This window comes from Heterodontus francisci, chromosome 9 (assembly GCF_036365525.1).
Source record: "Heterodontus francisci isolate sHetFra1 chromosome 9, sHetFra1.hap1, whole genome shotgun sequence".
NCBI lineage: Eukaryota > Metazoa > Chordata > Chondrichthyes > Heterodontiformes > Heterodontidae > Heterodontus > Heterodontus francisci.
The window spans coordinates 121,142,765-121,165,928 of NC_090379.1; the positions used below are offsets into that span (position 1 = coordinate 121,142,765).

At 48.9% G+C, this 23,164-nt stretch overlaps 1 long non-coding RNA gene across 1 annotated transcript in view; it reads left to right on the forward strand.

Moving 5' to 3' along the window:
- Positions 1–14,142, forward strand: part of LOC137374030 (uncharacterized) — a 104,841-nt gene extending 90,699 nt beyond the window's left edge. Inside the window, exon 7 of the long non-coding RNA XR_010975754.1 lies at positions 13,553–14,142. This is a non-coding gene — a long non-coding RNA (uncharacterized lncRNA). The remainder of the gene's footprint in view (positions 1–13,552) is intronic.
- Positions 14,143–23,164: the final 9,022 nt, after the last annotated feature.

The window sequence follows — 23,164 nt, forward strand, 5'->3', positions numbered from 1 at the left end:
AGGCTCATATAGTCCGAGACCCTGTTGAATGTGCAGGTTATCTAAAACTCTGACGTGTTACCTCACAGCAACTCCCACTCACCTATCACTCCTCTGCTCGCTGACCTACATTGGCTGTCAATTAAGAAATGTCTTGATTTTTGAATTCTCATCCTTGTTTTCAAATTCCTCCAGGGCCTCACCGCTCCCTGGGCTGGATTTTATGGGCCCCCATGAGCTGAAGATGGAGGTGGGGGCCCATGGAATCGCAATGAGTGCAGGGGCGGAGGGCCCATTGTCACCCCATCACCAAGTGATCTTGCCGGGGGTGGGCTTGGCCGATGATGACCTTCCTGTCCAGAGGTCAATTGACACCATTAAGTGACATAAGGGCCTCTTCCTGCCACTGCTGGGATCTAACTCGCGGTGGGGGTACCTCTGCCATGTGGAGAAAGTGCTTTGTAAAACTGGGCACTCTCCCTATGGGGGTGGGGGGGGGTGGTGGTCTCCCTCCTCCACGGCCAATCTGTGGCCCATGGAGGGCCCCAGTCAGGAAACAATGACTTTCCCAGGACAGCACTCCCACAGGGTTTATGCCCACACTCCAATCATGCTCACCAGGGCCTTCCAGACTGGGCCTAGTGACTCCGCCTCACTCACCTTGGGTCCAGGTTCCAGGACTGAGCCTGAATCCAAGACCTCTGCAGTTCCAACAGTGGCCACCATTCCCGGTGACAGTCCCAATCCTGCTGAACTGCCAGCCCTCTGATTGGCCAGAAGCTCTTGGAGGCGGGATCTCCACCTTTAAAGGGACTTGGATCCCGGTGCAGGCCACTTAGACAAAAAAAAACATAGGATTGCTCTGGGGCAGGGGGGTGACACGATAAAACCGAGCGAGTGTTACCGTCACCTTTCTGGCCTAGCGCTGTAAGCCCCGCCTCCTACACGTTTCCAACCCCCTATCTCTGTAATCTCCTCCTGCCCCACAACACACTAAGATACTCACTCACTTTGGAGCATCCGCGATGCTGAGGAGGTCGTGGATAGCACGTTTAGCGAATTGGTCACACCGCAGATTAGGATTGCTGAGGGAGAAAGGGAATGGGTGACCAAAAGGCAGAGAAAGAGCAGGAAGGCAGCGCAGGTGTCCCCTGCGGTCATCTCCCTCCACAACAGGTATACCGTTTTGGATACTGTTGAGGGAGATGGCTCACCAGGGGAAGGCAGCAGTAGCAGGTTCATGGCACCGTGGCTGGCTCTGCTGTTCAGAAGGGCGGGAAAAAGAGTGGAAGGGCTATAGTCATAGGGGATTCGATTGTAAGGGGAGTAGATAGGCGGTTCTGTGGTCGAAAACGAGACTCCCGAATGGTATGTTGCCTCCCAGGTGCACGGGTCAGGGAAGTCTCAGATCGGCTGCAGAACATTCTGAAAGGGGAGGGTGAACAGCCAGTTGTCGTTGTGCACATAGGCACCAATGATATAGGTAAAAAACGGGATGAGGTCCTACAAGCAGAATTTAGGGAGTTAGGAGCCAATTTAAAAAATAGGACCTCAAAGGTAGTAATCTCAGGATTGCTACCAGTGCCACGTGATAGAGTAGAAATGAAAGAATAGTCAGGATGAATGCGTGGCTTGAGAGATGGTGCAGGAGGGAGGGGTTCAGATTTTTGGGACATTGGGACCGGTTCTGGGGGAGGTGAGACTATTACAAATTGGACGGTCTACACCTGGGCCGGACTGGAACCAATGTCCTTGGGGGTGCTTTTGCTAACGCTGTTGGGGAGGGTTTAAACTAATGTGGCAGGGGGATGGGAACCAAAAGAGGAGGTCAGTGGACAGTAAGGAGGTAGTAACTAAAGCCTGTAAGGAACTAGATAATGAAGTCAGCGTGACTAAGGGAAAGAGTAGACAGGGAGCAGATGATGAACGCAAAGGGACTGGTGGTCTGAGGTGTATTTGTTTTAATGCAAGAAGTGTAGTAGGTAAGGCAGATGAACTTAGGGCTTGGATTAGTACCTGGGAGTATGATGTTATTGCTATTACTGAGACTTGGTTGAGGGAAGGGCATGATTGGCAACTAAATATCCCAGGATATCGATGCTTCAGGCGGGATAGAGAGGGAGGTAAAAGGGGTGGAGGAGTTGCATTACTGGTCAAAGAGGATATCACAGCTGTGCTGAAGGAGGGCAGTATGGAGGACTCGAGCAGTGAGGCAATATGGGCAGAACTCAGAAATAGGAAGGGTGCGGTAACAATGTTGGGGCTGTACTACAGGCCTCCCAACAGCGAGCGTGAGATAGAGGTACAAATATGTAAACAGATTATGGAAAGATGTAGGAGCAACAGGGTGGTGGTGATAGGAGATTTTAATTTTCCCAACATTGACTGGGATTCACTTAGTGTTCGATGTCTAGATGGAGCAGAATTTGTAAGGAGCATCCTGGAGGGTTTTCTAGAACAGTATGTAAATATTCCAACTCGGGAAGGGGCCATACTGGACCTGGTGTTGGGGAATGAGCCCGGCCAGGTGTTTGAAGTTTCAGTAGGGGACTACTTTGGGAATAGTGATCACAATTCCGTAAGTTTTAGAATACTCATGGACAAAGACGAGAGTGGTCCTAAAGGAAGAGTGCTAAATTGGGGGAAGGCCAACTATACCAAAATTCGGCAGGAGCTGGGGAATGTAGATTGGGAGCAGCTGTTTGAAGGTAAATCCACATTTGATATGTGGGAGGCTTTTAAAGAGAGGTTGATTAGCGTGCAGGAGAGACATGTTCCTGTGAAAATGAGGGATAGAAATGGCAAGATTAGGGAACCATGGATGACAGGTGAAATTGTGAGACTAGCTAAGAGGAAAAAGGAAGCATACATAAGGTCTAGGAGGCTGAAGAAAGACGAAGCTTTGAAAGAATATCGGGAATGTAAGACCAATCTGAAACGAGGAATTAAGAGGGCTAAAAGGGGTCATGAAATATCTTTAGCAAACAGGGTTAAAGAAAATCCCAAAGCCTTTTATTCATATATAAGGAGCAAGAGGGTAACTAGAGAAAGGATTGGCCCACTCAAGGACAAAGGAGGAAAGTTATGCGTGGAGTCAGAGAAAATGGGTGAGATTCTAAACGAGTACTTTGCATCGGCATTCACCGAGGAGAGGGCCATGACGGATGTTTAGGTTAGGGACAGATGTTTGATTGCTCTAGGTCAAGTCGGCATAAGGAGGGAGGAAGTGTTGGGTATTCTAAAAGGCATTAAGGTGGACAAGTCCCCAGGTCCGGATGGGATCTATCCCAGGTTATTGAGGGAAGCGAGAGAGGAAATAGCTGGGGCCTTAACAGATATCTTTGCAGCATCCTTAAACACGGGTGAGGTCCCGGAGGACTAGAGAATTGCTAATGTTGTCCCCTTGTTTAAGAAGGGTAGCAGGGATAATCCAGGTAATTATAGACCAGTGAGCCTGACGTCAGTGGTAGGGAAGCTGCTGGAGAAGATACTGAGGGATAGGATCTATTCCCATTTGGAAGAAAATGGGCTTATCAGTGATAGGCAACATGGTTTTGTGCAGGGAAGGTCATGTCTTACCAACTTAATAGAATTCTTTGAGGAAGTGACAAAGTTGATTGATGAGGAAAGGGCTGTAGATGTCATATACATGGACTTCAGTAAGGCGTTTGATAAGGTTCCCCATGGTAGGCTGATGGAGAAAGTGAAGTCGCATGGGGTCCAGGGTGTACTAGCTAGATGGATAAAGAACTGGCTGGGCAACAGGAGACAGAGAGTAGCAGTGGAAGGGAGTTTCTCAAAATGGAGACGTGTGACCAGTGGTGTTCCACAGGGATCCGTGCTGGGACCACTGTTGTTTGTGATATACATAAATGATTTGGAGGAAAGTATAGGTGGGCTGATTAGCAAGTTTGCAGACGACACTAAGATTGGTGGAGTAGCAGATAGTGAAGGGGACTGTCAGAGAATACAGCAGAATATAGATAGATTGGAGAGTTGGGCAGAGAAATGGCAGATGGAGTTCAATCAGGGCAAATGCGAGGTGATGCATTTTGGAAGATCCAATTCAAGAGTGAACTATACAGTAAATGGAAAAGTCCTGGGGAAAATTGATGTCCAGAGAGATTTGGGTGTTCAGGTCCATTGTTCCCTGAAGGTGGCAACGCAGGTCAATAGAGTGGTCAAGAAGGCATACGGCATGCTTTCCTTCATCGGACGGGGTATTGAGTACAAGAGTTGGCAGGTTATGTTACAGTTGTATAAGACTTTGGTTCGGCCACATTTGGAATACTGCGTGTAGTTCTGGTCGCCACATTACCACAAGGATGTAGATGCTTTGGAGAGGGTGCAGAGGAGGTTCACCAGGATGTTGCCTGGTATGGAGGGCGCTAGCTATGAAGAGAGGTTGAGTAGATTAGGATTATTTTCATTAGAAAGACGGAGGTTGAGGGGGGACTTGATTGAGGTGTACAAAATCATGAGAGGTATAGACAGGGTGGATAGCAAGAAGCTTTTTCCCAGAGTGGGGGATTCAATTACTAGGGGTCACGAGTTCAAAGTGAGAGGGGTAAAGTTTAGGGGGGATATGCGTGGAAAGTTCTTTACGCAGAGGGTGGTGGGTGCCTGGAACGCGTTGCCAGCGGAGGTGGTAGACGCGGGCACGATAGCGTCTTTTAAGATATATCTAGACAGATACATGAAACGGCAGGAAGCAAAGAGATACAGACCCTTAGAAAATAGGCAACATGTTTAGATAGAGGATCTGGATCGGGGCAGGCCTGGAGGGCTGAAGGGCCTGTTCCTGTGCTGTAATTTTCTTTGTTCTTTGTTCTTTGATATCTGTGTTCAGCGAATACTGGTCTCTTGAGCCTCCCTGATTTTAATCTCTTCACTACTGGTGGTCGTACCTTCAGTTGCCTGGGCCCCAAGCTCTGTAATACCCTCTCCGTACCTCTCCACCTCACTTTCTGCTTTTCAAACACTCCTGAAACATACCTCTTTAATCCAGATTTTGGCCATCTTACCTACAATCTCCTTATGTGACTCGGTGTCATATTTTGTTATTTAATGCACCTGTGAAGCATCTTGGGATGTTTTTTTATACATTAAAGGCGCTATAGAAATACAAGTTATTGTTATTTATGCCCATTCCACCACTCTATCTATGCTCTCTTGAATTCTGTTACCATCTTGCTCACTCTTCACTGAACTTCCACGCTTCATGAGTTCTGCAGATTTTGAAATTGTGGCCTGTACCCGAAGTCTAAGTCATTAATGTATATCAGAAACAGCAGTGGTCATAGTACTGAACCCTGGGGAACAGCACTGTATACCCTCCAGTCTGAAAAACAGCAGTGATCCCAGTACTGAACCCTGGGGAACAGCACTGTATACCTCCCTCCAGTCTGAAAAACAGCAGTGATCCCAGTACTGAACCCTGGGGAACAGCACTGTATACCTCCCTCCAGTCTGAAAAACAGCAGTGATCCCAGTACTGAACCCTGGGGAACAGCACTGTATACCTCCCTCCAGTCTGAAAAACAGCAGTGATCCCAGTACTGAACCCTGGGGAACAGCACTGTATACCTCCCTCCAGTCTGAAAAACAGCAGTGATCCCAGTACTGAACCCTGGGGAACAGCACTGTATACCTCCCTCCAGTCTGAAAAACAGCAGTGATCCCAGTACTGAACCCTGGGGAACAGCACTGTATACCTCCCTCCAGTCTGAAAAACAGCAGTGATCCCAGTACTGAACCCTGGGGAACAGCACTGTATACCTCCCTCCAGTCTGAAAAACAGCAGTGATCCCAGTTCTGAACCCTGGGGAACAGCACTGTATACCACCCTCCGGTCTGAAAAGCAGCAGTGGTCCTAGTACTGAACCCTGGGGAACAGCACTGTATACCACCCTCCAGTCTGAAAAACAGCAGTGATCCCAGTACTGAACCCTGGGGAACAGCACTGTATACCTCCCTCCGGTCTGAAAAGCAGCAGTGGTCCTAGTACTGAACCCTGGGGAACAGCACTGTATACCACCCTCCAGTCTGAAAAACAGCAGTGATCCCAGTACTGAACCCTGGGGAACAGCACTGTATACCTCCCTCCGGTCTGAAAAACAGCAGTGATCCCAGTACTGAACCCTGGGGAACAGCACTGTATACCTCCCTCCAGTCTGAAAAACAGCAGTGATCCCAGTACTGAACCCTGGGGAACAGCACTGTATACCTCCCTCCAGTCTGAAAAACAGCAGTGATCCCAGTACTGAACCCTGGGGAACAGCACTGTATACCTCCCTCCAGTCTGAAAAACAGCAGTGATCCCAGTACTGAACCCTGGGGAACAGCACTGTATACCTCCCTCCAGTCTGAAAAACAGCAGTGATCCCAGTACTGAACCCTGGGGAACAGCACTGTATACCTCCCTCCAGTCTGAAAAACAGCAGTGGTCCTAGTACTGAACCCTGGGGAACAGCAATGTATACCTCCCTCCGGTCTGAAAAACAGCAGTGATCCCAGTACTGAACCCTGGGGAACAGCACTGTATACCTCCCTCCAGTCTGAAAAACAGCAGTGGTCCTAGTACTGAACCCTGGGGAACAGCAATGTATACCTCCCTCCGGTCTGAAAAACAGCAGTGATCCCAGTACTGAACCCTGGGGAACAGCACTGTATACCTCCCTCCAGTCTGAAAAACAGCAGTGGTCCTAGTACTGAACCCTGGGGAACAGCAATGTATACCTCCCTCCGGTCTGAAAAACAGCAGTGATCCCAGTACTGAACCCTGGGGAACAGCACTGTATACCTCCCTCCAGTCTGAAAAACAGCAGTGGTCCTAGTACTGAACCCTGGGGAACAGCAATGTATACCTCCCTCCGGTCTGAAAAACAGCAGTGATCCCAGTACTGAACCCTGGGGAACAGCACTGTATACCTCCCTCCGGTCTGAAAAACAGCAGTGATCCCAGTACTGAATCCTGGGGAACAGCACTGTATACCTCCCTCCGGTCTGAAAAACAGCAGTGATCCCAGTACTGAACCCTGGGGAACAGCACTGTATACCTCCCTCCGGTCTGAAAAACAGCAGTGATCCCAGTACTGAACCCTGGGGAACAGCACTGTATACCTCCCTCCGGTCTGAAAAACAGCAGTGATCCCAGTACTGAACCCTGGGGAACAGCACTGTATACCTCCCTCCAGTCTGAAAAACAGCAGTGGTCCCAGTACTGAACCCTGGGGAACAGCACTGTATACCTCCCTCCAGTCTGAAAAACAGCAGTGATCCCAGTACTGAACCCTGGGGAACAGCACTGTATACCCTCCAGTCTGAAAAACAGCAGTGATCCCAGTACTGAACCCTGGGGAACAGCGCTATATACCTCCCTCCGGTCTGAAAAACAGCAGTGGTCATAGTACTGTACCCTGGGGAACAGCACTGTCTCCCTCCCTCCAGTCTGAAAAACAGCAGTGATCCTAGTACTGAACCCTGGGGAACAGCACTGTATACCTCCCTCCAATCTGAAAAACAGCAGTGGTCCCAGTACTGAACCCTGGGGAACAGCACTGTCTCCCTCCCTCCAGTCTGAAAAACAGCAGTGGTCCCAGTTCTGAACCCTGGGGAACAGCACTGTATATCACCCTCCAGTCTGAAAAACAGCAGTGATCCCGGTACTGAACCCTGGGGAACAGCACTGTATACCTCCCTCCAGTCTGAAAAACAGCAGTGGTCCCAGTACTGAACCCTGGGGAACAGCACTGTATACCTCCCTCCAGTCTGAAAAACAGCAGTGATCCCAGTACTGAACCCTGGGGAACAGCACTGTATACCTCCCTCCGGTCTGAAAAACAGCAGTGATCCCAGTACTGAATCCTGGGGAACAGCACTGTATACCTCCCTCCAGTCTGAAAAACAGCAGTGATCCCAGTACTGAACACTGGGGAACAGCACTGTATACCCTCCAGTCTGAAAAACAGCAGTGATCCCAGTACTGAACCCTGGGGAACAGCACTGTATACCTCCCTCCGGTCTGAAAAACAGCAGTGGTCATAGTACTGTACCCTGGGGAACAGCACTGTATACCTCCCTCCAGTCTGAAAAACAGCAGTGATCCCAGTACTGAACCCTGGGGAACAGCACTGTATACCTCCCTCCAGTCTGAAAAACAGCAGTGATCCCAGTACTGAACCCTGGGGAACAGCACTGTATACCTCCCTCCAGTCTGAAAAACAGCAGTGATCCCAGTACTGAACCCTGGGGAACAGCACTGTATACCTCCCTCCAGTCTGAAAAACAGCAGTGATCCCAGTACTGAACCCTGGGGAACAGCACTGTATACCTCCCTCCAGTCTGAAAAACAGCAGTGGTCCTAGTACTGAACCCTGGGGAACAGCACTGTATACCTCCCTCCAGTCTGAAAAACAGCAGTGATCCCAGTACTGAACCCTGGGGAACAGCACTGTATACCTCCCTCCAGTCTGAAAAACAGCAGTGATCCCAGTACTGAATCCTGGGGAACAGCACTGTATACCTCCCTCCAGTCTGAAAAACAGCAGTGATCCCAGTACTGAACCCTGGGGAACAGCACTGTATACCCTCCAGTCTGAAAAACAGCAGTGATCCCAGTACTGAACCCTGGGGAACAGCGCTATATACCTCCCTCCGGTCTGAAAAACAGCAGTGGTCATAGTACTGTACCCTGGGGAACAGCACTGTCTCCCTCCCTCCAGTCTGAAAAACAGCAGTGATCCTAGTACTGAACCCTGGGGAACAGCACTGTATACCTCCCTCCAATCTGAAAAACAGCAGTGGTCCCAGTACTGAACCCTGGGGAACAGCACTGTCTCCCTCCCTCCAGTCTGAAAAACAGCAGTGGTCCCAGTTCTGAACCCTGGGGAACAGCACTGTATATCACCCTCCAGTCTGAAAAACAGCAGTGATCCCGGTACTGAACCCTGGGGAACAGCACTGTATACCTCCCTCCAGTCTGAAAAACAGCAGTGGTCCCAGTACTGAACCCTGGGGAACAGCACTGTATACCTCCCTCCAGTCTGAAAAACAGCAGTGATCCCAGTACTGAACCCTGGGGAACAGCACTGTATACCTCCCTCCGGTCTGAAAAACAGCAGTGATCCCAGTACTGAATCCTGGGGAACAGCACTGTATACCTCCCTCCAGTCTGAAAAACAGCAGTGATCCCAGTACTGAACACTGGGGAACAGCACTGTATACCCTCCAGTCTGAAAAACAGCAGTGATCCCAGTACTGAACCCTGGGGAACAGCGCTATATACCTCCCTCCGGTCTGAAAAACAGCAGTGGTCATAGTACTGTACCCTGGGGAACAGCACTGTATACCTCCCTCCAATCTGAAAAACAGCAGTGATCCTAGTACTGAACCCTGGGGAACAGCACTGTATACCTCCCTCCAATCTGAAAAACAGCAGTGGTCCCAGTACTGAACCCTGGGGAACAGCACTGTCTCCCTCCCTCCAGTCTGAAAAACAGCAGTGGTCCCAGTTCTGAACCCTGGGGAACAGCACTGTATATCACCCTCCAGTCTGAAAAACAGCAGTGATCCCGGTACTGAACCCTGGGGAACAGCACTGTATACCTCCCTCCAGTCTGAAAAACAGCAGTGGTCCCAGTACTGAACCCTGGGGAACAGCACTGTATACCTCCCTCCAGTCTGAAAAACAGCAGTGGTCCTAGTAGTGAACCCTGGGGAACAGCACTGTATACCTCCCTCCAGTCTGAAAAACAGCAGTGGTCCCAGTACTGAACCCTGGGGAACAGCACTGTATATCACCCTCCAGTCTGAAAAACAGCAGTGGTCCTAGTAGTGAACCCTGGGGAACAGCACTGTATACCTCCCTCCAGTCTGAAAAACAGCAGTGGTCCCAGTACTGAACCCTGGGGAACAGCACTGTATATCACCCTCCAGTCTGAAAAACAGCAGTGGTCCTAGTAGTGAACCCTGGGGAACAGCACTGTATACCTCCCTCCAGTCTGAAAAACAGCAGTGGTCCCAGTACTGAACCCTGGGGAACAGCACTGTATATCTCCCTCCAGTCTGAAAAACAGCAGTGGTCCCAGTACTGAACCCTGGGGAACAGCACTGTATACCTCCCTCCAGTCTGAAAAACAGCCATTCACCACAGTGTTGATAAAAGACCTCCAGAAATCTGTTCCTATCCTCATCGATATTTACTGGGTGGCTGATTTTAAATAAACCTGTTATTACTCATGTTTAGTATAATCCTTTATTTTATTAACTTCTCGATCCATTCCTGATTCCAGCTGAAATCCCTGTTTTCTTTTCAAATTCTATTTCCCAATCCAATCACGATTATTTAACTTAATCCTGCCTGGAATTTAATGGGCCTGGGAGACAGGATAGGAGGTGCAGGGGCCCATAGAATGCTGACTGAGATGACCTTCCCACCCACAGATCAACTGAGGTCTTTAAGTGGAATTACACGAGCGGTTGGTGGAAGCCCTGCCACTGTGCAGGCTGCCCAGTAAAACAAACAGCCTCCCTGCGGGATTGGGGGAGGCCTCCTCCGTGGGTAATCTGTGGCCCATGGATGGCAGCAAAGACTGCTTCTCCATTAAGCACCCCTGCACTCAACGAGCACCCTCACCCACCTTCCAGGGGCTGCAGGACAGACCCCAGCAACCCCACCACACTTAAATAAAAGCAAAATACTGCGGATGCTGGAAATCTGAAATAAAAACCAGAAATGCTGGAACCACTCAGCAGGTCTGGCAGCATCTGTGGAAAGAGAAGCAGAGTTAATGTTTTGGGTCAGTGACCCTTCTTAGGAACTGGAAGACGGAGGAACTGGGAGAATGGATTGGAGTCCTTACAGGAGGTAGGGTGTGAAGAAATGTCGTCGAGGTAGCTGTGGGAGTCGGTGGGCTTATAATGGATATTAGTAGACAACCTATCCCCAGATATGGAGACAGAGAAGTCGAGGAAGGGAAGAGAAGTGTCAGAGATGGACCATGTAAAGGTGAGAGAAGGGTGGAAATTGGAAGCAAAGTTGATAAAGTTTTCCAGTTCGGGGCGGGAGCAGGAAACGGCACTGATACAGTCATCAATGTACCGGAAAATGAGTTGGGGGAGGGGGCCTGAGTAGGACTGGAACAAAGAATGCTCGACATATCCCACAAAAAGACAGGCATAATTAGGACCCATGTGGGTACCCATAGCGACACCTTTTACTTGAAGGAAGTGCGTGGAGTTGAAGGAGAAGTTGTTCAACGTGAGAACAAGTTCAGCCAGGCGGAGGAGGGTGGTGGTGGATGGGAACTGGTTGGGCCTCTGTTCCTGGAAGAAGCGGAGAGCCCTCAAACCATCCAGTTCCGAAGAAGGGTCACTGACCCGAAACGTTAACTCTGCTTCTCTTTCCACAGATACTGCCAGACCTGCTGAGTGGTTCCAGCATTTCTTGTTTTTATTAACCCCACCACACTTCCCCGGGTTCTGGGAGTCCAAGGCTGCTCCTTGTCTCAGGCCTGGTGTAGTCTCAGCAGTGGCCCCCGCTCCCTGACTAGCACTGGCTACCCCACCTCACTTACCTGGGGTCTGGGAATCCAAGGCTGCTCCTGGCCCAGGCCTGGTGTACTACCAGCAGTGGACCCCACTCCCTGACTAGCCCCGGCTACCCCACCTCACTTACCTGGGGTCCAAGGCTTCAGCAAGGGTCCTGCTCCCAGGACTGGTGCATTTCCAGCAGTTGACCCTCCTCCGTGGCTAGCCCCAGCTATCCTGCCACACATACCTGGGATCTGGGTCTCCAGGATAGACATCATCCACACCTCATCTTATACTGGCAGTGCCCCCAATTCCTTAAAAGACTAGGTGGCAATGTCAATTACCTTTGCTGACTGGTCCTGAAAATCCACCACACTTACCTGGAGTGTGGGACTCCAGCAATGCATCTGGTTCCAGGCCTGGTGCAGTACCAGCAGCGGGCCCCACTCTCTGACTGGCCCCCGCGAAACCCCCACACTTAGCTGGGGTCTGGGACTCTAGCGATGGTCCAGGTCCCAGAATTACAGCAGATCCAGCATCAGCCTCGATCCTTGACCATCCCTAGTGACCCGAAAACACTTACCTGGGATCCAAGCTGTGCAGCAGTGGGCGTGGACTTGGGCCTGATGTAGTACCAGCAGTGCCACCGCTACCGGACAGGCCACGGCAACACCACCACACTTACCTGGGGCCTAGATCACCTGTAATGGGCATGGTCTCAGATCTGGTGTAGTACCGGCAGTGTCCCACAGCCCATGACTGCCCCCCACCTGCCCCCCACGCTTACCTGGGGTCTGGCACTCCAGAGATTTTCCAGGTCCCTGGACTGGAGTCGTTCCAGAAGTGGCACCCACTGCCTAACAAGTTCCGGAGACCCCAAAACACTTACCTGGGGTCCAGGCTCTCCAGCAATGGTCCTGGCCCCAGGCCTGGTGTATTACTGGCAGTGGCCCCCACTCTCGTCGACTGGCTTCGATGTCCCCCCCGCACTTACCTGGGGCTTTAGGCTCGGGGCTCCAGTGATGTTGCTGGTCCATCACTAGTAGTGCTGCCACTGTCCCCCATTCTGTAACTGGGCCCAGCAACTCCGCCACACATCTTTGGTGCTGGGGTCTTCAGCAATGGTCCTAATCCCTGGCCCTGATGTCCTCGTCACACTTACCTGGGGTCCAGGGGCTCCAGCAATGGCCCTGGTCCCAGGCCTGGTGTAGTACTGGCAGTTCCACTGCTCCTGGTGGTCAATAAAACTGAGCTGCTGGCCGTCTGATTGTTCAGCAGCTTTGGCAGGCAGGATCCCCATCCTTAAAGAGACGTGGGCCATGGCGCAGGGCAGTTGATTGCCCGAGCACCACTGAATTACACCGGGTGTGGGCTCCGAATTGCCAAGACGGGGTTCCCCTCATATTTTCAGCCTGCCGTCAGGAACCCACTGGCTCCACAAAATTCAGCTCCCTGTCTCCAGCAGAAATCACTGTCACTGGTACAATAATCTGATACATACTGAATACGGTAACAAATGTACAAATGTCACCACAAACTTCTTCAAACTGTTGTTTTTACTCCCAACTTGATGTATCATTTCCTGATAATTTCCCTTGTTTACAGTTAACTTAGCGACGATTGAGAATGTTTTCTGGATTTTTCAGTGGACTCATTTACAATTATTGCTTTGAAATATTTGAATTCCGTGCTGCCTGTCACAGGTGAGGGAATCTCTCAGTTAGTCCAACGTTTAACTTTCTGTACAAGAGAAAAGTGCTGCAGATGCTGCAAATCCGAAATAAAAACAGAAAATGCTGGAAATACTCAGCAGGTCTGGCAGCATCTGTGGAGAGAGAAACAGAGTTAATGTTTCAGGGTGGTGACCCTTCATCAGAACTGGGAGAGATTAGAGATGGAACAGTTTTTAAACCATACAGGGAAAGGAGGGAGGGGGAGAATTATTATCAACATTGAGTTTAACAATTTCAGTCTCATTTTTGTCTCTTTTAATCTCTGTTGCCTTCCACCGTATCACTAATCTTTCCGTTTGTTCTTTCAGGTCCAATCATTTCAATACACCACTGGATACAGGAACACATTTGTAAATCTCAATAAGTCCTCAATCAAATTGGTAACTTTGCTCCCAGCCTGATGTATAATTTCCCTGTTTATTTCCCCTCCTCACAGTTAACTTGCTGACAGTTGGGATCCTGTCTCGAAGGAAATGCGGTCTCTCCAAATGTTTCACTCGCTACATGGTGGCCATGTCAGCGGCAGGTCTACTGGTCATTATCCTCGACCTGATCTTGAGGCAGATTCCCATTGTTTATGAGGAACAGTTTCAGTTCCTGCAGTCCATCCGTGTGTGTAATATCTACGCCGTCCTGCTTTACGCAGCCACAGACTGTTCTGTTTGGTTCACTGTCACTTTCACCTTTGATCGATTTGTGGCCATTTGTTGCCAGAAGCTGAAAAGTAAATATTGCACTGAGAAGACAGCAGCTGTGGTTCTGGGAACAGTGACTGTGCTGAGCTGTTTAAAGAACATCTTCTGGTATTTTATATTAACAGGTCTGTATGAACTCATGAACCTCCCCTGGTTTTGTCCTGTAATGTGGCAGGTTCAGCAATCTCTGGTCTGGGCAATAAATCGAGTTCCTCCATCACATTCTAACCCCAAGCATCCCATTTGTGCTGATTTTGTTGCTCAATGCTCTCACCATCAGACACATTTTAGTGAGCAGCAGAGGACGCAGGACACTCTGGGATCACCGCAGTGGGGAGTGGCGCAGAGACCCAGAAATGGAGAGCTGAAGGAAATCCATCATTTTACTGTTATCTCGGCCGATTTTATCCTGTTATGGGCAGTGTTTATGATGAATTCAATATGGTTCCAGATGTACTTGGTGCCCCATGGTGACGGAGTCTGGGGCCTGGGCCTGTTCCCCATGGTGATGGGCTGTGGGGCCAGGGCCTGTTCCTCATGGCAATGGGGTGTGGGGGCGGGGCCCGTTCCCCATGGTGACGGGGTGTGGGGCCAGGACCTGTTCCCCATGGCGACAGGGTGCGGGGTCATGGCCTGTTCCTCATGGTGACTGGGGAGTGTTGTGGCCTTTTCCAATGATGACAGGGGAGTGGGCGTGGATCCTGTTCTCCATGCTGAAGGGGGAGTGGGGCTGAAGCCTGTTCCCAGGTTGGCGTGGGAGTAGGGTCAGGGTTTCTGCGGGAAGCGGGCTTCATGCTGCAGCTCCTGTATTGATGCACAAACACTGCGCTTTAGGCCAGTTCAGAGAGCAGTTGAAGAACGTGCTGAAATATCCCTTCACTGCAATTGTTAAATTCATTCAATGCTGAGAGGAAGTGACTATTTCCAACAGCCGGGAGGTTGGGCCTGTCACTTTAATGAGAGAGTGAGGTGGGAGGGGGTGCGGGGGGGGGGGGGGGGGGTGGTGGGCAGAGCCTGTTTGGTGACAGAGCGGGGGGGCAGGACCTGTTGTCCATTGCGGCGGGGTGTTGGGGAGGGGCCTGTTCCCCATGGCGATGGGGTGTTGGGGGGGCAGGGCCTGTTCCTCATGGCGATGGGATGTGGGGCCGGGGCCTGTTCCCCGTGTCGACGGGGTGTGAGGGGTGGGGCATGTTCCCCATGGTGATGGGGTGTGGGGGCGGGGCCTGTTCTCCATGACAACGGGGTGTGGGGGCAGAGCCCGTTCCCCAGTCTCAAAGGTGTCTGTAGCTCTCCTGATGTAGCATCTCCAGGCATCACGATCTATGGCCTGCGCCTCCCACTGGCAATGGTCGAAGTGGCACACAGAGAGGGACTTCTTCAGGGAGTCCTTGAAACGTTTGCAAGTGGACCCTCTGGTCCTTTTACCCCTGGTCAGCTCTCCACACAACATGATCTTGGGCAGGTGACTGTCGTACATCCAGACAACGTGATCCACCCAATGCAGTTAGCTTTGCAGGAGGATGGCCTCGGTGCCGGTGATGTTGGCTGTTGAATGTAATTATTTAGAATTCTATGAATGGTGCGTAATTTTGTGGCTGGCGTGTGGCAGTCACGTGCCTTCAGATTTGCAACCCTCAAAAGCTGAGATGCAGTGCTGCCATCGGATCATGAGGATGCTGTGGAGGCAGCACTGATAAAGGGTTCTAGAAAGCGTACATGATGGAGGTATAGGGCCCATGACTCAGTGCCATACAGAAGGGTGGTGAGGACTATGGCTTTGTACACTTGGAGTTTGGTCTGTGCTCTGAGGCCGTGGCTGCTCCACACACGTTTGTAGAGTCTGCCGAATGTACTGTTTGCTTTTCCTTGTCTATGGTGGCATCAAAAGGGATGATGCTCCCCAAATAAGTAAATTGCTTGACGGCATTCAGCTTGGTTCTCTCAATGACAATGCTTGGTGGTCTATATTCTTCTTGGGGTGCAGGCTGATGCCGAAGTTTTCTTTGAACTAATTTTTAGTCTGAAGAGTTGTGCTGTCTGGGAAAAATGTGTTGTTATACGTTGCAGGTTTGACTGACTGTGGGCCAGGAGAGCACAGTCATCAGCGAAAAGAAGTTCATGGATGAGTTTTTCTTGTGTCTTTGTGTGACCCTGAAGACACCTGAGGTTGGAAAGACCTCCCTCAGTCCGGAAGTGTACGTAAACTCCCTCCTTAAGGTCTTCTGTTGCCTGCTGCAGCATCATGCTGAAAAAGATGGTGAATAAGGTTGGGGCAAGCACACATCCCTGCTTCACGCCACTGGGGATTCAGAAGGGACTCGACAGGTCGCTGTTTTGCTTGGCTTGTCCGTCCTGATTTTCGTGAAATTGCTTCACCATGACTGGGAACCTGGGTGGGCATCCAAGATTTTCAAGGATTTTCCAAAGTCCATCTCTGCTCAGCGTCGAATGCCTTGGTGAGGTCTACGAAAGTGACGTACAGGCCTTTGTTTTGCTCAAAACACTTTTCTTGTAATTGTCTGAGTGCAAATACCATGTCTGTGGTGCCTCTGTTTGCTCTGAAACCACACTGGCTCTCTGGGAGGTTTTCTTCTGCAATGGTAGACACAAGCCTGTTCAGAAGTATTCCAGCCAGGATCTTCCCAGCAATAGAAAGGAGGGTGATTCCACAGTAGTTGGAGCAGTCTGATTTTTCTCCTTTGTTTTTGTACAAGGTGATGATAACTGCATCACGAAGATCCCACGGAATCCTGCCCTGTTCCCAGCAGGCCGTGGAAAACTCATGGAGCTTGGTCTATAGTGCAGGGCCACCATGCTTCAAAGCTTCGGGTGGAATTCCATCGGCTCCGGGGGCTTTGTTCTTCTTCATCTGGTTGATGGCGGTCACAGTTTCCTCCAGAGTTGGACTCTCATCCAGTTCTTCTCTGACGGGCTGTTGTTGGATGTGATTGATGGCAGTATCATGCACTGTGCACTCGGTGCTGAAGAGAGTCTCAAAGTGCTCCGACCAGCGATTCAGGACTGACTCCTTGTTGGTGTGTAGGGTCTTGCCATCGGTGCTCCTCCGGGGGTTTTGGGTCTGATAAGTTGGTCCATAGACAGATTTTAGTGCTTCATAGAAACTCATGTCACCAGTATCAGCGTACAGTTGAGTTTTTTCTGCAAGTGAGATCCATCAGTCATTTTGGATGTTCCTCAGTTTACATTGAAGGATGCTGCATGCTTGATGGTCGGCTGTCTTTTTCTCTTGGCTGACCGGATGAGCCTGATGAATTGACCTTTTTATTTTTAACAGAACTTGAATTTCCTTGTCATTTTCATCGAGCCAGTCCCTATTCTTCTTGGTGCTGGGTCCAGTGACCTCGTTGGAGGTATCCAGTACTGCAGCTTTGATGTGTTCCCAGAGTTCTTCTGGAGTGGTGGTGGATGGGAACTGTTTGGCCCTCAAACCGTCCTGGTGGGGGATGAAGGTGTAGAGAGATTCTCCCCTGGTCCAATCTCTTCCCACCTACATCTGTTACTCTTCCAATACCCTATGTCATTTTGCCAGTTTCCAGTTTCCTGGCCCCAACTGCCTCCTCTTCACTATGGATGTCCAATCTCTCTACAGGGGAGACCAAACACAGATTGGGTGACCGCTTCGCGAACACCTCCGTTCAGTCCAAAAGCATGACTCCAAGCTTCCTGTTGCTTGCCATTTCAACACCACCCACCCCCTCCACTCTCATGCCCACATTTCTGTGCGGGGCTTACTGCAGTGTTCCACTGAACATCAACGCAAGCTCAAGGAACAGCATCCCATTTACCGATTAGGCACACTACAGCCTGCCGGACTGAACATTGAGTTCAATAATTTCACAGCATGACGGGGCTCCCCTTTTTTTTTTTAGTTATTTTTTCTTTTTTATTATTTTTATTGGTTTATTTTATTTAGTTTGTTGCATCATTCTTTTTTTTTTAACCAGTGCCTACCCACTGCTTTTTTTCATGTGTGTGCTTTGGGCCAGGGCTGTTCATTTTTTTGTCCATGAATACCCTCTCTGCACTAATGCTTTGTCTTTCAACATACCATTAACATACCGTTTGTCTTTTCTCCATGACCTCCTGGATCAGTTATTCTCTGTGACCTGTCAACACCTTGCCCTTTGTTATCTCTTGCCCCATCCCCACTTTATGTGCTTAAAACCTATTACATTTCTGACATTTGCCAGTTCTGATGAAGGGTCACTGACCTGAAACGTTAACTCTGCTTCTCTCTCCACAGATGCTGCCAGACCTGCTGAGTATTTCCAGCATTTCATGTTTTTATTTCAGATTTCCAGTATCTGCAGTATTTTGTTTTTAATTCTATTGCCAGACTCTATTAAACCATACAGAGAGATACTGAGACCCTCAACCAGAGCAGGAAAGGACAAAATCCGTCCCTGGACTGTATTAAGCTATACACACTGATACTGAGACACACAAACGGAGCAGGAAATGTTTAATTCTAATGCCAGTTTGCATTAAAGCACATGGAGAGATACTGAGGCACACAAACAGATCAGGAAAGGCCTAGTCTATCCCTGGTTTATATTAAACAATGCAGAGAGATACTGAGACCCATACAGCAGGAAAGGCCTATGTCAATCATCGGTCTATATTAAACCACGCAGAGAGATATTGAGACACACAACAGAGCAGGAAAGGCCTAATTCTATCTCTGGTCTTTATTAAACAGCACAGAGAGATACTGGGAAACACAAACAGAGCAAAGTCCTAATTCTATCCCCAGTCTATATTAAACAATGTAGAGAGATACTGAGACACACAAATGGAGCAGGAAAGGCCCAATTCTATCCCCAATACATACTATACCATACAGATACTGAGACACAAACAGAGTAGGAATGACCCAATTCTAACCCTGGTCTGTATTAAATCACACAGAATGATACAGAGATACACAAACAGAGCATGAAAGGCCTAATTCTACCTACGGTCTGTATTAAATCACACAGAGAGATACTGGGAAACACAAACAGAGCAGTAAAGGCCTATTTCTCTCCCTGTCTGTATTAAACCACACAGAGAGATACTGAGAAACAGAGCAGGAAAAACCTAAATCTATCCACAGACTTTATTAAACCACAGAGAGAGAGATGCTGAGATACACAAATGGAGAAGATAATGCCTATTCTATCCCCAATATTTATAAAAACACACTGAGGGAATACTGAGGCACACAAACAGAGCAGGAAGGGTCTAATTGCATTCCCTTTCTGTATTAAACCAGAGAGATACTGAGACAAAAAATCAAAGAGGAGGAAAGGCCTAATTTTCCCCCTGGTTTGCATTAAAAGCAGAGAGATATCACACACCACTAACAGAGCAGGAAAGGTCTAATGCCATCACTGGTCGGTATGAAACCACACAGTAAGATACTGAGACACACAGAAACAGAGCAGGAAACTGCTAATTCTACTGTCAGTCTGTATTAAACCACACTGAGAGATACCGAGGCACACAAACAGAGCAGGAAAGGACTAGTTCTATCCCCGCTTTCTATTAAAAAACACAGAGATGCTGAGACACACAAACAGAGCAGGAAAGGCCAAATTCTATCCCCAATAGGTCATAAAACACAGAGATATACTGAGGCCCACAAGCAGAGCTTGGAAGTACAAATACAATCCCCACTCATTAATAAATCACACAGAGGGCACAAAAGGTCTACTTCTATCCTCAGCCTATATTAAACAATGCAGAAAGATACAGAGACACACAATCAGAGCAGGAAAGCCCTAATTCTAACCACAGATTTTATTAAACCACACAGGGAAAGACTGACATAAAGAAATGGAGAAGATAATGCCTATTTCTATCCCCAATATTTATTACAACACTCCGAGGGAATACTGAGAAACACAAACAGAGCAGGAAAGGCCTAATTCCATCCCCAGTCTGCACTAAACCAGACAGAGAGGTGCTGAAACATACGAACAGAGCCGGGGGGGGGGGTGCGGGGGGCCTAACTCTATCCCCAATATGTTGTCAAACACGCAGAGATATACTGAGGCCCACGAACAGAGCATGAAAAGACTCATTCTATCCCCGGTCTGTATTAAAACGCACAGAGAGATATGGAGACACACAGGTGAGGTGAGGTGAGGTGAGCGTGACTGCCCTTGACATCAAGGCAGCATTTGACCAAATATGGCATCAAGGAGCCCTCACAAAAACTGAAGTCAATGGGAATCAGGGGGAAAACTCTCTGCTGGTTGGAGTCATACCTAGTGCAAAGGAAGATAGTTGTGGTTTTTGGAGGTCAATCATCTGAGATCCAGGACATCACTGCAGGAGTTCCTCAGGGTAGTGTTCTAGACCCAACCATCTTCAGCTGCTTCATCAATGACCTTCCTTCAATCATAAGGTCAGAAGTGGGGATGTTCGCTGATGATTGCACAATGTTCAGCACCATTCACGACTCCTCAGATACTGAAGCAGTCCGTGTAGAAATGCAGCAAGACCTGGACAATATCCAGGCTTGGGCTGATAAGTGGCAAGTAACATTCGCGCCACACAATTGCCAGGCAATGACCATCTCCAACAGATTGAATCTAACCATCTCCCCCCTGACATTCAATGGCATTACATTCGCTGAATCCCCAACTATCAACATCCTAGGGGCTACCATTGACCAGAAACTGAACTGGAGTAGACATATAAATACCTTGGCTATAAGTGCAGGTCAGAGGCTAGGAATCCTGCGGTGAGTAACTCACCTCCTGACTCCCCAGAGCCTGTCCACCATCTACAAGGCACAAGTCAGGACTGTGATGGAACACTCTCCACTTGCCTGGATGGGTGCAGCTCCAACAACATTCAAGAAGCTCGACACCATCCAGGACAAAGCAGCCCGCTGGATTGGCACCCCATCTACAAACATTCACTCCCTCCACCACCAATGCTCAGTGGCAGCAGTGTGCACCATCTACAACTGCAGCAATGCACCAAGGCTCCTTAGACAGCACCTTCCAAACCCGCGACCTCTACCAACTAGAAGGACAAGGGCAGCAAATGCATGGGAACACCACCACCTGCAATTTCCCCTCCAAGTCACACACCATCCTGTCTCAGAACTATATCGCCGTTCCTTCACTGTCGCTGGGTCAAAATCCTGGAACTCCCTTCCTAACAGCACTGTGGGTGTACCTACCCCACATGGACTGCAGTGGTTCAAGAAGGCATCTCACCACCAACTTCTCAAGGGCAATTAGGGATGGGCAATAAATGCTGGCCTGGCCAGCTATGCCCACATCCCATGAATGAATAAAAAAAAGCACACGCTGAGCAGGAACGGCCACATTCTATTGCCAGTCTGTATTAAACCAGACAGTTAAAAATTGAGACACACAAACAGAGCAGGAAAGGACTAATTTTATTGTCAGTATGCATTAAACCACAAACAGACACACTGAGACACACAAACATAGCAGGAAAGGTCAAATTCTACCCCAGTCTGTATTGAACTACTCAGAGAGATACTGAGACAGAGAAAGAGAGCAGGAAAGGTATGATTATAACCCCAGTCTGCATTAAACCACACAGAAAGATGCTGAGAGACATAAACAGAGCAGGAAATGGCTAATTCTATTGCTGGTCTGTATTAAACCACCAAAGGAGATACTGAGACAGACAAAGAGAGCAGGAAAGGCCTAATTCTATCCTTGGTCTTTTTGAAACCAGACAAGATGTTTTTGCGACTGGAGGGCTGTTTCCAGTGGCGTTCCACAGGGCTCAGTACTGGGTCCCCTGCTTTTTGTGATGTATATTAACGATTTGGACATAAATGTAGGGGGGCATGATCAAGAAGTTTGCAGATGACACAAAGATTGGCCATGTGGTGGATAGCAAGGAGGATAGCTGCAGGAAGATATTGATGGTCTGGTCAGATGGGCAGAAAAGTGGCAAATGGAGTTCAACCTGGAGAAGTGTGAGGTGATGCATTTGGGGAGGTCAGACAAGGCAAAGGAATACACGATTAATGGGAAAATACTGAGAAGTGTAGAGGAAGTGAGGGACCTTGGAGTGAATGTGCACAGATCCCTGAAGGTAGCAGGACACGTCGATCAGGTAGTTAAGAAGGCCTATGGAATCCTTTCCTTTATTAGCCGAGGTATAGAATACAAGAGCAGGGAGGTTATGCTGGAACTGTATAACTCATTGGTTAGGCCACAACTTGAATACTGTGTGCAGTTCTGGTCACCTCATTACAAAAAGCATGTAATTGCACGAGAGAGGGTACAGAGGAGAATTACGAGGATGTTACCAGGACTGGAAAAATGCAGCTATGAGGAAAGATTGGATAGTCTGGAGTTGTTCTCCTTGGAACAGAGAAGGCTGAGGGGAGATCTGATTGAAATGTACAAAATTTTGAGCGGCCTGCATAGAGTGGATGTCTATTCACCTTAGCAGAGAGGTCAGTGATGAGGAGGCATAGATTTAAAGTGATTGGTAGAAAGACTGAAGAGGAGATGAGGAAAAATGTTTTCACCCACAGGGTGGTGGGGTCTGGAACTCACTGCCTGAAAGGGTAGTTGAGGCAGAAACCCTCAACTCATTCAAAAAGAGTCTGGATATGCACCTCAAGTGCCATAATCTGCAGGGCTATGGACCAAATGCTCAAAGGTGGGATTAGACTGGGTGGATGATTTATCGTCTAGCACAGACACGATAGGCTGAGTGGCCTCTTTCTGTGCCTTAAACGTTCTATGATTCTACAATTCTAACCCTGTTCTGTATTAAACAAGACAGAGAGTTCCTGAGACACACAAGCAGAGCAGGAACGGATGAATTCTATCCCTGGTTAGTATTAAACAACTCATGAGATACTGAGACAAACTAACAGAGCAGGAGAGATCTAATTTGATCCACAGTCTATATTAAGCAACGCAGAGAGATACTGAGACCCACAGATGAAGCAGGAAAGTTTAGTTCTATCCCCGGTCTGTATTAAACACCACAGAGAGAAACTAACAAACACAGAGCATGAAAGGCATAATTCTATCTCCAGTACACCATACTGAGAGATACTGAGACCATTAAACAGAGCAGGAAAGGCCGAATGCTATCCCTAGTCTATCTTAAACAATACAGAGAGATAGCAGGAAAGGCCTGATTCTATCCCCAATATGTATTATACTGCACTGAGAGATACTGAGACACAGACCAGGAAAGGTCTAA